The following is a 15,094-nucleotide window of genomic DNA, read 5'->3' as shown; positions in this document are numbered from 1 at the left end:
TCGCGCAGTTCCGTCTCCACTCCCAAGCCCTGGCCGAGATTCCGCGCACGCGCGCCCTGCCCGCTCTCACCTCGCGCGAACGCACTGACTCGACCCCGTCCGCTCGCCGCGAGCCCAACCGCTGCCTCCGAGCCCGCTGCCGCCGCCGCCGCCGCCGCCTCTACCGCCGCCGCCGCTGCTGCACACGGGTCTTAGTACGCAGGCGCCGACTCCCCACTGACCAACCAAGCAGCCCTGTGACAGCCGCGCAAGCGTGCTATCTATCCCCTCCGCCCTCCACCCCCGCACTGCGCAAGCGCACAGGCCCTCCCCGCTCTCCACCCTCTCTCCCACCTACCCATCTAATGACGCGTACGCGTGACCCCGCCCCTCCCCAACACAGAGCTCGTCCCACCAGTAGGCAGTGCGCAGGCGCACCCGGTTTTCTAAGCCCTTCAACCTCCTCTTCCCTTCCCGTGATAGACCACTGGCCCTACCGGACAGGACTCGCGCCTGCGCAGTAAGGAGCCCTGCACTCCACACCCTCTGAAGGAAACGCCTCGGCCTTAGGGCGCATGCGTTTTGGGAATCCTGACCGCCCCTTCCACCTCAGACGTCGTGTGTACGCCGGGCGTTGAAAAGACCACGCCACTACAGCGCTGGGCTCTGCTAGGACGCATGCGTCTTGGGAACGCCCCATCTCGTCTTTAACTGGACTTAAACGACTCACACGTTTGAGAAAATTTGTGCTGCGGGGTGGGCCCCTCGCCCCAAAGCCCATCCCCCCAGCCCCGGTCCACACATGCGCGCGAGAGCTCTTTCCGCTCAAGCTACCTAGCGCGCTAGTGTGGTCGGGTTACCGCCCATCTCAGCTTCACCTCCCGGCCTCTGCCCTGCCATAGAGTTTCGCCCGGGAGCTAGAGCGGCCGGGGCGCGGCCACCATCTTGTCGAAGCAACTCGGGTGTACCTCCGAGTTCTAGGGAGCTTTGCAAGGAAGGCTTGTCTCCCGCAGCTCTCCCCCCCCCACCCCGCCAGCTGCTCCAAGGCAGTTGTGTGCGAGCACCCTGGGGGAACTCTAAGGCCGAGTGGCGTGTGACGATCCCCTGACGCTCTCCCAAGTCGTGGAAGGCGACCACAAAGCAGGGGACAACCTGTCTCGCAATTTATTTCCCCGGTCTTCGTCCTAGGGAAGGAAGTGGCTGCTTTTCCCGCAACTCAGTGGTCTCCTTCCAGTTTCTAGTTTTCCAGCCCTACGCTCAGGGCCACCTGCTTTGCTTCCGGAAGTCAGGTGGACAGCAGTCCTGCGGAGAAGCCAAATACCTGGGCTGGGAGTCCCCAGCCCTGGATCTGGTTCTTGGTTTGTTTTGGGAACCCGTGACATGGTCGATGGGCACCGCAAAAACCAGCCTGAGTGAATACGTTTATGTAGCGTGCTCCACCATCACTCCCAGTTCCCTCCACCCAACTTTCTGAAGTTTCCGTCTTTTCCTTTGTAGAAAGCAACCCCCCCCCGCCCCCAACGGCCTGGAAGCGTTGTTTAAAACCCTAACCTGCTCTTCCCAAAGGTGGGTTGTCCATAATGGCCTTACAACTCCACTCCTAGGTGTATGCCCCGAATCGTTAAAAAAAACAGCTACTCAAGTCTTTGCAGGAAAATATTCACAGCAGCGTTATTTACAGTAGCCTAAACGTAGGAACAACCCCAAATATCCATCAACAGACGATGATGTGTGTATAACATACATAATGGAATGGAATGTTACTCAATCACAAAAAAGGAACAAAGTACTAACAGTTGCTTCCACTAGATGAACTTCAAAAACTTTAGGCTAAGTGAACAAAGCCAGGCACAAAAGGTCACATATCCCATGATTTGAGTAGTATTCAAAATAGGTAATCCTAGAACCAGAAAGTAGATTGGGGGTTGCGGGGCGGAGGGGGGGTGGAGGGGAGCAGGGGAGCGGGTTAGTGGGCAGGGGGTGTTACTTAGGAATAATGGAATGGCTTGGAATCCATAAGGATAGTAGTTCTGCAACAGCATGAATGCACTAAATGGCACTCCATGTAAAAACGGTTACATGTTAACGTGAATTTCACCTCAATTTCAAAAGCTTGTGCAGGAATGTTCAAAGCAGTGTTATTCATAATAGTCCCAAAGCAGACACTCTCCGAGCCCATCAACCGGTGACTGCGTAAATAAACTACAGCATATCCGTACAATGAAGTATTACTTAGCAATAAAAAAGATGGAGTACTGGATAAATGCTAGCACATGGATTAACCTTGGAACGTGTCAAATAAAAATCGCAAAAGACCACATAGTATAAAGTTCCATTTACATGACATTTCCGGAATAGGTATATCCCTGGAGACAGAAAATAGATTGAGAGAGCGGAGAGCTTAGTGTTGAGCGGTTAGAGGGAAGTGGGGACTGGAGAGGAGCCACTGGAGAGAACAGGGGAAGGGGCCGAGGATGACTTTTTGTGCTGAAGAAAATGTTCTAACACTGACTGGAGCTATGGTCACATTCTTCAGGTACTAAAAAACACTGAACTGCACACTTTAAATAATTGAATTGGATGGTACATAGATTATGTATCAATCAAGTTATTACTTTAAAAAAAGTGCTGTCGGGGAGCCTGGGTGGCTCAATCGGCTGGGCCTCTGACTTCGGCTCAGGTCAGATCTCACGTTTGTGGGTTCGAGCCCCGTGTCGGGCTCTGTGCTGACAGCTAGCTCAGAGCCCGGAGCCTACTTCCTGTTCTGTATCTCCTTCTCTCTCTGCCCCTCCCCCTCTCATGCTCTGTCTCTTTCTGTATCAAAAATAAATAAAACATTAAAAAATAATAATAATAATAAATAAAAAATTAAAAAAGTGCTGTCTCTTTGACAGTAGGTCCAGTGTGTAATGTGGCCGTCTTAATTGGTTCATTTCCCTGAGACGTTGGCGAAGTGTCCTCACTGACCTTAGACACAAACTCCATGATATGACAAGGGCACTAAGTGATGGCAACCCTCACCAACTTCCTTCCAAACTAAAAACAGGCACAGATGATCTTACATTTGTTTTGAAATCCATCTATTTATTTTGAGAGCGACAGAGAGTGGGGGGGGGCGGTGGTGGAAGAGAGAGAGAAGCCCAAGCAGGCTCTAGGCTGCCAGGGCAGAGCCTGATGTGGGGCTCGTGGGGCTCGAACTCCTAGAACCTGAGCAAAAACCACGAGGTGGATGCTGAGCGGACTGGAACACCCAGGGGCGCCAAAAGGCACAGTTAATCTTGACAAAAGAGGGAGCTCTACACACTCAGAGGAAGAAAGAGGCAGAGTCCTGCATAGGGTTGCAGGGCGATGAGGAACTCGGATCCGGGAGGAGCCCTGTAACGTCGCACTATGGGGTCCCCGCAGACCAGGGCAGAGTCGTCGGCTTCGGAAGCCCTCCCGGCTCATGCGCCCAGTCAGGTCACCTCCTGAGGGACGTCTTTCCTGTGCTACCAGACTAAGTCGGCGTCCCACGCTAAGTGCTCACAGAAGACATCATAGCGTCTGCCACGCACTGCCGACATCCATTTACTTGTGCGACGGCTCTGCTAATGTCTGGCTCTCTCCGCTGGAATATAACGTGCGTCGGGGTGGGAAGCTGTTTTGTTCAGCGCTGCGTTCCCAGCCCCTAGAACTGGGCCTGGCAAACACCTAGCACATTATCAATACGGATTTAATGTTGAGCAAATGTACACCTGAGTCGAGCCAGCCAGACTCAATAGATTGACCAAAAAGTGGTAATATCAACTTGTCCTATAACTGAATTGAAATGGTGAAGGGCAGCAGAATGTCTCCTTTGGCTAGCCCGTCCCTCCGTTCTTTTCTATAAGAAAATGTAAGGGGCGCCTGGGTAGCTCAGTCGGTTGAGCGGCCGACTTCTGCTCAGATCATAATCTCATGGTTCATGGGTTCGAGCCCCGCAACGGGTTCTGTGCTGACAGCTCAGAGCCTGGAGCCTGTCTTTGGATTCTGTCTCTCCCTCTCTCTGACCCTCCCCTGCTCACGCGCTCGCTCGCTCGCTCTCTCTCTCTCTCTCTCTCTCTCTTTCTCAAAAATAAATAAAACATTAAACATTTCTAAAAAAGAAAAAGACAAAGAAAATGTAAGTGAAGGGTACCTGAGTGGCTCAGCCAGTTAAGCATCCGACTCTGGATTTCGGCTCAGCTCATGATCTCCCGGCTCATGGGGTTGAATCCCACACTGGGCTCTGCACTGACAGCATGGAGCCGGCTTGGGATTCTCTCTCTGTCTCTCTCCCCTGTTGGTGTGCTCTAAATTAATTAATTAATTAGAAAGAAAATATAATTGGAGAAACAAAATCTAGTCAAGGAACCTTTAAATCAGGCAAGGGAATTCGCTACGTGTACTTTATGTTTGGTACCACCCAGCTCTAGAAACTAAGAGCATAGTGCATTTGTCTTCCCTGTGAAGTCTGTCTCCCCTTCAAAAAGAATCCTGCACTCCTGGACGGGGCGCGTGGGTGGCCAAATCGGTTGGGCATCCGACTTCGGCTCAGGTCATGATCTCACAGATCATGGGTTCAAGCCCCGCATTGGGCTCTGTGCTGACAGCTCAGAGAACTTGCTTTGCATCCTGTCTCTGTCTCTCCTCAGCTCACTCTCTCTCTCAAAATAACTAAATATTAAAAAAAAAAAAAAGAAGAATCCTGGAATAGTGACAGTCTTGGATCAGAACTCCCCTGTAAATCATCAGAGAACCTCTCTGGTTTTGTTTTTTTTTTTAATGATTTACATACCAAGGAACTGCCTTTAGGTCACATAGAAATTTCTTTCTTGAGAACTGATTTAAATGCACTTGATCGGATTCTATCTTAAGATGGCATTTCTTCCCCACCTTCTGTGGTTACACCCACTCACCAAGATTAAAATTCAGATATTCATGAAGAACTCCCCATCTATAGATTTTCAATGCCTTTGGATACTGTCCTGACAATCCATTTGATTCATTATTTTCTCAGTTCTTTCTCGGAGGGTAAGAGTTTAGAGTTCTGCTGAGAAAGAAGTTTGCCAAGTAAGTTAGTATCTCTTCTGGTAGACTTTTGAAACCTTCTATTTTGGAATAGTTTTCGATATGCAGAAGAGTCACAACAGTGGTATGAAATATACTTTAAGGAACACCAGTGGGATTTTGTGGGGTGTTTTTGTTTTTTAAAAATTTTAAATGTTTATTTTTTCAATTTTTATGTTTATTTTTTATTATTGAGACAGAGAGAAACAGAGCATGAGTGGGGGAGGGACAGAGGAGGAGACACAGAATCTGAACCAGGCTCCAGGCTTCAGGCTGTCAGCACAGAGCCTGACGCGGGGCTCAAACTCACCGATCATGCAAATCATGACCTGAGGTGCAATTGGACGCTTAACCAACTGAGCCACCCAGGGGCCCCAATGTTTATTTATTTTTGAGAGAGAGGGAGAGTGAGAGCAGGAGAGGGGGAGAGAGTGAGAGAGGAGTGGGGAGAGAATATGAAGTGGGCTCAACGATGTCAGCACAGAACCCCATGTGGGGCTTGAACTCACAAGCCATGAGATCATGACCTGAGCCCAACAGGCGCCCCGACACCAGGGAGGTTTGTATGGGAGCCGATGGTGTGGAGGAGGCTGTGCGCACAGGGTTGTAAGGACCATTTGTGCACACGTCTCCCTAACTGCACATGTGGTAACACCTTCCTGGCAGCTTGAAATTGGCCAGGAGGTATTTCCACCATGGAAATTGCCAGATGCTGTTTGCAGATCTAGGTGTCCCTCTATTCAGAGCTGGTTGTTAACATCAAGCAGCGCAGCACTGGCTGATGGGGAAGGCGGTTCTGATGTATAGAAAGTAGCGTTAGATCAAGTTAGTCCAACACCAGGGGAGCCTGGGTGACTCCATTGGTCGAGCATCTGACTTCAGCTCAGGTCATGATCTCACGGTTGGTGGGTTCGAGCCCCTCCTTGGGCTTGCTGTTGTCAACGCAGAGCCCACTTTGGATCCTCTCTCTCTGTCCCCCTCATGCTCGCGCTCAATCTATATCTCAAAAATAAATAAAATATTAAAAGAGAGAGAGTCCAACAGTGACTGGTGCGGGAGACTGGAGGGATGAAGGAGCTGAGGAAGTGTCATGGGTTCGGATCACAGGCAGTGAGGGTTTGGTCTAGGGGCTCCTGAGGAAAGCAGCCTTCTGTTCACTGGACCTTAAAAAAAAGGAGCAGGATCTGGGGGGGGAAGTAGAAATAAGAGTAAAGCGTGTTTCAGAAAAGGGGAAGAGAGAGGGCAAAGGTGTGGCATGAGCCAGAAACAGCTGTGTTTGGGGTGGAGGCTAGAGGCCGCAAATGAAAACGGGGCGGGGGGGGGGGACCTGGGGGGGTAAAGGAGGCCTGGACCAGGCCACAGAGCCTGGAAGCTGCACGCTGGAGGGGTCTCCTCTCTGTAGGGAACGGAGAGGCGACACCAGTCACTCCTGTCACTGCACCCTAGGGAGCGCAAACCGGGTCTGGGTGGCGGAGGACCCTGGTGAACAGGGGGCACGCGGAGAAACTGGAGAGCCTGGTGGCCACATAGTGATGAACTGCGTGAAGCCGATGAAGTCAGAGCTGGTCGGAGGTACCCGCGGTCTGTGTGGCTGGGGGACAGAACGTGCCAACCTAGCCAGTCCTGCAGAAAAATGCAGCAATACAGGAACCAGGAAGTACTCTTAAGATTCCGAGACTTTGAGGGGCGCCTGGGTGGCTGAGTCGGTAAGGCCTCTGACTTAGGCTCGGGGCACGATCTTCTGGTCCGTGAGTTCAAGCCCTTGTACTGACAGCTCGGAGCCTGGAGCTTGCTTCCAGATTCTGTGTCTCCCTCTCTCTCTGCCCCTCCTCTGCTCATGCTGTCTTGCTCTCTCAAAAAATAAATAAGGGCGCCTGAGTGGCTCAGTCAGTTAAGTGTCTGACTTTGGCTCAGGTCATGATCTCACGGTTCGCGGGTTCAAGCCCGGCATTGGGCTCTGTGCTGACAGCTAGCTCAGAGCCTGGAGCCTGTCTTCGGATTCTGTGACTCCTCCTCTCTCTGACCCTCCCCTGCTCACGCTGCCTCTCTGTCTTTCAAAAATAAATTAAAACATTAAAAAATGGTTTTAAATAAATAAATGTTAAAAAATAAATCAAAATCCCAGGATTCTGAGAGTCTTGGGAAGTCAGCTCAGAGCAGTGGGGTGTGCACGTTCACCACAAGCAAAGCTGGACTCGGGAGGGTGGGTAGGACTGGGGTGGAGGACAAACGGCTACTTTTTTCTACATCTGAAACAAAATACTAAAAAAAAAAAAAAAAAGATACATCTGAAGGGCGCCCAGGTGGCTCAGGAGGTTAAGCTTCTCTGGATTTCAGCTCAGGTCATGATCTCATGGTTTGCGGGATCGATCCCTGAGTCAGGCGCTGTGCTGGTGGCACGGAGCCTGCTTAGGATTCTCTCTCTCCCTCTCTGCCCTTTCCCTGCTCACACTCTCTCTTAAAATAAATAAACATTTTTAAAAAAGATATACCTGCGATCACACTGAACGGATTTCATGTTGCACTTGAAAGTAAATTAACTCAATGGATGGAAGGAATCCCAGATAGAAGGAAAACAGGCAAGATTTGGGGTTGCAGCGGGGTTCTCTGTGGTGCAAACACTTCACAGCGAGAATTTATTCCTGTCGGGGGGTCTGGGCAGGGACTATTCTATTCTTCCTTCCACTCTCAAGGACTTGCATAAAAGTCAAACACTCCAAATGGCCCTTGAGAATGGGCATGCAGGGGACCCTTTGGGTTGGGGGGTCTGGGGCCTGCTCTCACAGCACCCAGCCACCGGGGTCACGGCAAAGACCTTGAATGCATTCAGTCACTCATATATTCATTCAATTAATGTCTACTGAGTCAGGGCGCCTGGGTGGCCCAGTTGGTCAAGCGTCCGACTTCGGCTCAGGCCATGATCTCTCGGTTCACAAGTTCGAGCCCCACGTCAGACTCTGTGCTGACAGCTCAGAGCCTGGAGCCTGTTTCAGCTTGTGTCTCCCTCTCTCTCTGCCCCTCCCTCCCTCAGCTCTGTCTCCCTCTCTCAAAAATAAACATTAAAAATTTTTTAAAAAGCATATCCACTGAGTCTATGAAGCAGCAGATATTGGAGACACGGGTCCAGGTGAGCTTAGGAGTACGGTCCCTTCCCCACAGTTGGGAGGCGGATACCATCAGATCATCGACAAAATGTGTAACCTCTAACGAGTGCTCAGGTCGCCTGTCTCCCTCCAGTGGGTGATGGGCTTGTGCGTGGCAGTTGGTACAGAGTCAGAGGAGCTCCTGAGAAGATATCAGAGGGATCTTTGTGACCTTGACCTTGACCTTGCCTCTTCGGAAGCTAAGAAAAGAGGATGGAGGTGTGCAAGGCGGAGACAGGTAAGGTTCTGGGCCCAGGAGGAAAAGCCCTCCCCCAAAGCCTCCTCATCCCCTCGTTTTCAGCGGCCCTGCTGACCTGGGTGCTAGAGAGAGAGGCGGGAAGGAGTCGCAGACACCAGGTGCGTAGGGAACAGGGCTGGGAACAGAACAGAGGCCCCTGCTCGTAGAGAAAGGAAGCTCCAGGAGCCCGAGGCAAACGAGTCTTCCAGAATGTTCGCTGTGATCACGCATTCGCTCATTCGTTCCCTCTCCAGGTGGTCACGGAGGCCTTGCTCTGTGCCGGGCCCTGTGGCCAGTGCGGGGACTCAGGAGGTGGCCAGGCCACCACAGAGCAGCGCGAGATGGCCCTCTGCAGGGAACGTGGGGGCGGAGAGAGTGCCAAGACCTGGCTGAATAGAGTCTGGAAGCCAGTCGTTTGGCAAGAGAGACGCCCGAGCTGAGGGACGTGAGGAAGGAGGAGGAGGGCCTGGGGTTCTGGGGACAGCAGATAAACAAACCGTAGCTGGGTATCAACCCTTCTTGGCTGCTCCAGACCATGCAAAGAATATCTCAAAATGTGAGAGAGGAGGTGAGGCGCCGATGGCATCCGTGTTCAGAGACGAAAGGTCCAAAGGGCAGATGGCGGGGGTGGTGGCGGAGGGGGCCTCACCTCCAAGAGGGATTCGTGTCCGACGCCTGGGTCCCAGGCCTCCACCTGCCCGCATCCCGATGCCAACCCCGTTCCCATCTACCCTCTTGGCCCCTGGCCGAGAGGCGGGGCTCTGGCTCCACTTCCTGCCCGTGCCAGGCTGACCTCGACGGCATCTGGCCTGCTTCACCACCCCCTGCTCACCTCTACCCAGCGCCTGTGCCATGGGGCACAGGGCCATCTAGCCCGCCAGGCCGCGACAGCCTGCAGCCGGGTCTGGGCTCACCAGAGCCTGGCATGTGCTTGGCTCTGAATGTTTACAGGACGAATGAAGGGGGTGCAACCACGCGGGAGCAACTACCGGATGCTCAGAGGGAATCAAGAAGGGTGTTGTAAGCCAGCGAGATGTGAGTTTGAAGTCAGAGATCAAAGAGTGCCCTGTGGGCACCACACTGTCCTGAGAGCCCAGGAGACAGGCCTGCGTGCCCTTCTCCCTCCCGGCGCCTCCTCTCCTGTTCAGGATGTGCAGTCCAGCCCAGAATGTCCGATTCTTGGGGGGCTCAGTCAGCTGAGCATCTGGCTCTTGATTTCCGCTCAGGTCATGATCTCAGGGTTTGTGGGTTCGAGCTCTGCATGGGGGCTCCGTGCTGATGGCGGGAAGCCTGCTTGGGACCCTCCCTCTCTTCCTGTCTCTCTCTCTCAAAATAAATAGTTAAAAAAAAAGAATATCGGGTTCTTCTTGGCACTGGTGCCTCCGCTTTCTCTGAAGGAAAAGGGGGCTGAACAGCGGGGAGATGAGTGGGGTTCCCCAAACCCTAATCCCCACGACGGAGAAAGCAGCTTGAAGATGAGACTTGGACAAGCTAGGGGAACCCCCCAGCCCTCCCCCGAGTCTCCTGCCTGTTTAGAGAGGAGGGAGCCCCTCCCTCCTCCGGCCAACCCTGGAGGAAGAGGAGGGCCCTAAGTCAGCCCCTCGGTGTATCTGCATGGCGGGTCTTCGGGGCTCCCCTGGTGTCCCGGACTGAATTGTCAGTGCCACTGCCTTCCAGAGGCGTGGCTGGGAAGCCGGAACCCCTGTCCGTGCTGTCAGTCCTCTGGGAAGATTCGATTCAACCCAGAGCCCAGTAAAGGGCGTTAGACCACCATTCAGGGGCCGGCTCGGTTGAGGACAAGTTTCTGCCTGGATTCGGGCCCTAGCCAGCCCTCCTTCCCTAGGCTGTCTGCACCTGCCGCCGCCTGTCATGCCTCCCCCGCTCCTGGGTCACTCGCTGTCCATCTGGGGGCGGCTTCCTGGGAATAGAGAGGGCCACTGTCGACCTCCTAGGGGGCTCGCGTGACCCTGGGGCTGTGAGTCCCTCGTAGGGGCAGATCTCCAGGAGGATACCTCTGCCCGCACTCCCCTCTCCCTGCACCCCTCCTCCCATGCTCCCTGCCCACGTCCCCAGCAAGCCCCACACCAAGCCCCTGACCCAATGTGCTCCTCCCCTGGTGCGAAATCAGAGACATGATTTTGCTCCAGCTAAAAACCCAGATTTCTTGATTCCTTTCCCCCAGCCCCCACATCTGGCCCCCCAGAAAGTCCTGCAGATGCTGTTTCCAAAACATACCTCCAGCGGCCCACTTTCCGCCCCCTCACTGCCCCCATCACCTCTGCCTCCGACCCTCTATGTCCCACAGGGCAGCCGGATGATGCTCTAGACACAGACGGAGTGGCGGCGCCTGGGGGATCAGTCAGCTAAGCTTCCGACTTCGGCTCAGTCATGATCTCACAGTTTGTGGGTTCGAGCCCAGCGTCAGCTCAGAGCCTGCAGCCTGCTTCAGATTCGGTGTCTCCCTCTCTCTCTGCCCCTCCCCTGCTTGTGCTTTCTCTCTCTCAAAAATAAATAAATGTTAAAAAGAAAAACAGAAACAGATGGAGTAAAGGCCTGGCGGCAGGGGAGCATGTGACAACTCTGCGCGTCTTCCAGTCAGTTTCTCTGTGAGCCTGAAACTGCTGTAACAAGGTGTACTTCATGGAGCACCCGGCCAACTCAGTAGGTGGAATGAACGAGTCTTGATCTTGGGGTTGTGAGTTCAAGCCCTTCCCTCCCCTCTCTGGTGTAGTCATTACTTAAAAATAAAATCTTTAGGGGCGCCTGGGTGGCTCACTTGGTTGGGCGTCCGACTTCGGCTCAGGTCATGATCTCACGGCTCGTGGGTTCGAGCCCCGTGTTGAGCTCTGTGCTGACAGCTCAGAGCCTGGGGCCTGCTTCTGATTCTGTGTCTCTCTCTCTGCCCCTCCCCTGCTCACCCTCTGTCTCTCAAAAATAAATAAAAACAAATCTTTTAAAAATAAAGTTTACTTTTTTATTAAAATTTGTATAATATTTATTCATTTTTGAGAGAGAGAGAGAGAGAGAAATCATAAGCAGGGGAGGGGCAGAGACAGGGAGACAGAGACTCCCAAGCAGGCTCCAGGCTGATAGTACAAAGCCGGACGTGGGGCTCAAACTCACAAACCATGAGACCATGACCTGAGCTGAAATGAAGAGCCGGACGCTCAGCAGACTGAGCCACCAGGTGCCCCAACTTTTTTTTGCATATATTCTGGCAAGATGTCATTTATTTGTGGGGCTGTGTCCTTTTTTTTTTAATTTTTAAAAAACATTTCTTCATTTTTGAGAGAGAGAGAGAGAGTGTGTGTGAGCGGGGGCGGGGGGGCGGTGCAGAGAGAGAAGGATCACACAGAGAATGTAGCAGAGAACAAGACAGACGAGATCCCAGGCTTGTTCATTACAAGCGAGCAAATATCAGGTGCGAATACGAACGACAGTGGAAGTCCGGCAGGGCGGCGGGACAGCGGTGGGACGGGCTATGTGGCCTGTGAGGCCCGGCATGCAAAATGGACTCAGGGCGGGGTGGGGGCAGTTCTGAGCACGAGGAGGAAACCACTGATCTGATGCAGCTGAGAGATGCCATTGGTGTGACCCAGGTGGGGGCAGTGGGGTTCACACCTCTGCACCCCGATATGGTGCAGCTTTTACCAAGACAGGGTGCCCTGGTGATTCCCAGCTGGCCATGGTGGGTGTGGGGCTCAGGCGGTCCGGGCTGCAGGCTCCGACCTCAGAGTCCCTGGGTTCGGGGTGTGTTTGGTGCCCCGGGGCTGGCATGACAAGTACCACGAGCAGGGTGCTTGAGAAGGTGGGTGCCTCACAGGTCGTGTCTGGGGGTGGACAGTCGCCACAGGAAGTCGTAAAGTCAGAAGGAGAGAACTGGGGGGCTCTGACCTTTAGGAAGGGGCGAGGGAGGAGCTGAGGGGTCCAGGACAAAATCTGAGCGCCAAATGGTCCCCTCGGGCCCCTGCCACACGGACGGAGGCGGAGGAACAAGGCCAAACAAGTGTCTCTTGAACAAGGTAGCGCAAACAATGTCAAAGCTTGTCCCGAATCCCAGGCGGCGGGGAAGAAGCGGAGACTGGGTAGTGCACGCGGTCTTTGGAGACATTTGTCTTGGGGGGAAAAGCCTGACATATGGAAAGTTCCAGAGGGGATGAGGAAGGTGGAAAAGGGTAGTCCTGGTGCCAGGGAAGGAGGCTGGGCGCTCAGAAGAAGGGCCGTGGCCTTGGGCCGCTGGCTTACCTCCCCCCACCTCAGGCTCCTTATCTGAAGAACGGGGACAGGCTGCAGTAAGGAATTAAGGACTGGACTGCTTAACAGGGTATGCGGCACATAATTAAGTGCTAAATAAATATGAACTCTTAACTGCTCTCAGGTTTAAAAAAAACAAGACAAGAAGGAGGTTTTGAGACAGAGGCGAGAAGAAATATCAGATGCAGCAGATGGGACAAGGAGGCAGGCAGAGGGCAGAGGAAAGGTCAAGGATTTGGCAGAGCTCGCAGAGCTGGGGGGGGGGGGAGACGGACACAAGAGCCACCGAGGAGTAAGCGGGAGAAAAGAAGGCTGTGGGGTCTGCCGCACTTTCTGGAGAAGAGAGGGAGCAGGTGTCGTCGGAGACAAGACGCAAACTCTGGTCTGGGCTGCGCGCCGCCGGGAGGCTCTGGTCCCTTCAATCTAATAGCATCTCATCCTGACCTCTGCGGCGCTGCGCGCGGGGAACTTCCACCAGTGGGCGACGGGCACACTAAGCACGACGGTGTGTGGTCACGGGGACGCCGCTCAGGGAGGACAGCGGGCAGCTCGGAACGGGCCGGCTGCTTCTCAGAAACCCGGACGGGCGGGCGGGAGGGGCTCCAGGCTGGAGACACAGGGTTAAGACCGTCGGTGGCAGCTGCCACCACTGCGGGCATAAAGACATCTCAGCGGGCGTGTGGGGCGCGACCGGATTTGGGTCGGTGGGGAGTGAGGCGAAGACGGGGACATAGAGACGGCTTTCAGGAACTGCGCGCTTCTTTGGTGGAGCTGCAAAGGGCCAGAGTGAAGACAGGCGGGTAGCTTGCTTTCTTTCAAACCGTGAACAAGAGGCACAAGACAGAGAAGTTCAATTGGACAGGAGTGGACGGAAAGAGTGACACAGGAGGACGCCTTTCTGCAAAGGTGCCGCACCCTGGCTGGCTCTAGCCCCTCGACGTTTGTAAATCACCGGAAACTTACTCCCGAGGACCTTGCAGCTCAACAGGGAAATTGCTTCTCTCTGCGGCATCTAATTTCTGATCTTGGAGATAGGGAGTATGTCACTATTGTATAAGGAAGTGTCGTTTCCTGTCATCAGGCGTCTATCCCTCAGCGCCTTCATCCAGGGGTCTCCTGACATCTTAAAAAAAAACAAAAACAAAAACAAAACAAACAAACAAGAAAACCCTCTTACCGCCAACAGGACTCACCCTTCCTATGAGCTTCCTCTCCTGTCGCGGCTTACCCAGCCCATACCTTCACTCACTCCCTCTGTACCTTCCGCCGCCGCCGGAGCCGCACTGGGAGGGCCGTGCTCGCCTTGCCCCAGCCCTGCCCTCTTCTGCATTCCTGGAGCTGGTACATGGGTCCTTAACCGCCCCAGGGGAGGGTGCTCATGTCTGCATCCTTCACGGCCTTGCCTGCTGATTTTCCTACTTTGTTCTCTTCTTCCATCCGCGGTGCCGGCTGCGCGGGGACACAGAACCGTCACCTCGGCTGGGGCCTAGGGGTGGGCGGGAGGTGTAAGCAGCAGGTGGCCGGACCGCGAGGAAGGCGGCGCCGGCGCCCCCCGGGAGCGGCCGGCAGAGGGCGCGCCGGGACCGGGATTGGAGCGCGGCCGCGGAGCCTGGCGCGGACCCCGGGGCCAGCGATGCGCACGTGGAGACCGCGGCGCGTCGGGGCACGAGGGCTGACCCACGCGCACCGTCCCGGCTAAAAATACGCGCTGCCGGGTCTGCTGGGGGGTGGTGGAAAGGGGGTTGGCGGCCTCTGGAGGAACGACTCTGGAGCCTCATTACTCTGGGAGGGAGATCGCAGGTCCCGGCCGAGCATCGGGGCTCCGGGGCAAATTTGGGGCAAGCCTCGCGCCGGGGCCTCAGTCTTCCCATCTGTGGAATGGGGCCCATCGGATCACTCAAGAAACAAGCGGGCGCCTACGTTGTGCCAGGCAGTGCTGTGGGGGTCAGGCACGCCCACCGGGCAGCTCGGTCCATGACACAGGGACAAGCAAATACGCCCGTGTTTTCACAAGCACCGCGAGAAAGGGAAAGGAAGATGTGATGGTGAGAAGTTACAGGTCAGAGGCGGTCCCCCCACAAGTCACGGAGGTGCGTTCTAGGTGGAGGCAAGTGCAGGTGCAGGCAAATAAGGACGACGGAGGGAGCTGCCGGGAGCTCGGCTCCGGGACGGCGGCGGTCGGTGGGAAGGAGCTCGGGGAAGCTTCACTCCCTCAGGGCGCTGGCCTCACGGACGGAGTTGAGCATTCCGCTCTCCCAGAGTCCCGCCTCAAAAACAAAAGTCAGGGTCATTTTTCCGCGGCGCCTGGAGGCTCGCTCGGCGGGCGGGGACCGCGGCCCGGGGCGTGCGGGGCATCGCCCGGGCCGGCAGGAGGCAGTGGGCGGGCACGTGCGGCCCGCAGTCAGAGCCGAGG

General features: G+C 54.6%; 1 protein-coding gene and 1 long non-coding RNA gene across 3 annotated transcripts in view; both read right to left on the bottom strand.

Moving 5' to 3' along the window:
• The window catches only part of EIF5A (eukaryotic translation initiation factor 5A), a 4,636-nt gene extending 4,387 nt beyond the window's left edge, over positions 1-249 (bottom strand). The window contains exon 1 of the mRNA XM_029928533.1: positions 71-249. The gene's annotated coding sequence lies outside the window, so the exon portion shown is untranslated. The remainder of the gene's footprint in view (positions 1-70) is intronic.
• A 13,173-nt stretch (positions 250-13,422) lies between these two features.
• LOC115282494 lies at positions 13,423-14,423 on the bottom strand. Of its 2 annotated transcripts, none has more exons than XR_003904668.1 (2): positions 13,921-14,423; positions 13,423-13,804 (listed from the first exon to the last, which is right to left on the bottom strand). It is a non-coding gene; the product is annotated as an uncharacterized LOC115282494 (long non-coding RNA). The 2 variants fall into 2 exon arrangements; XR_003904669.1 differs by having other exon boundaries at positions 13,942-14,423.
• Positions 14,424-15,094: the final 671 nt, after the last annotated feature.

This window comes from Suricata suricatta, chromosome 17 (assembly GCF_006229205.1).
Source record: "Suricata suricatta isolate VVHF042 chromosome 17, meerkat_22Aug2017_6uvM2_HiC, whole genome shotgun sequence".
Classification (NCBI taxonomy): domain Eukaryota; kingdom Metazoa; phylum Chordata; class Mammalia; order Carnivora; family Herpestidae; genus Suricata; species Suricata suricatta.
Note: the sequence above shows the minus strand (reverse complement) of the source record. Positions and strands in the feature narration are given on the sequence as shown.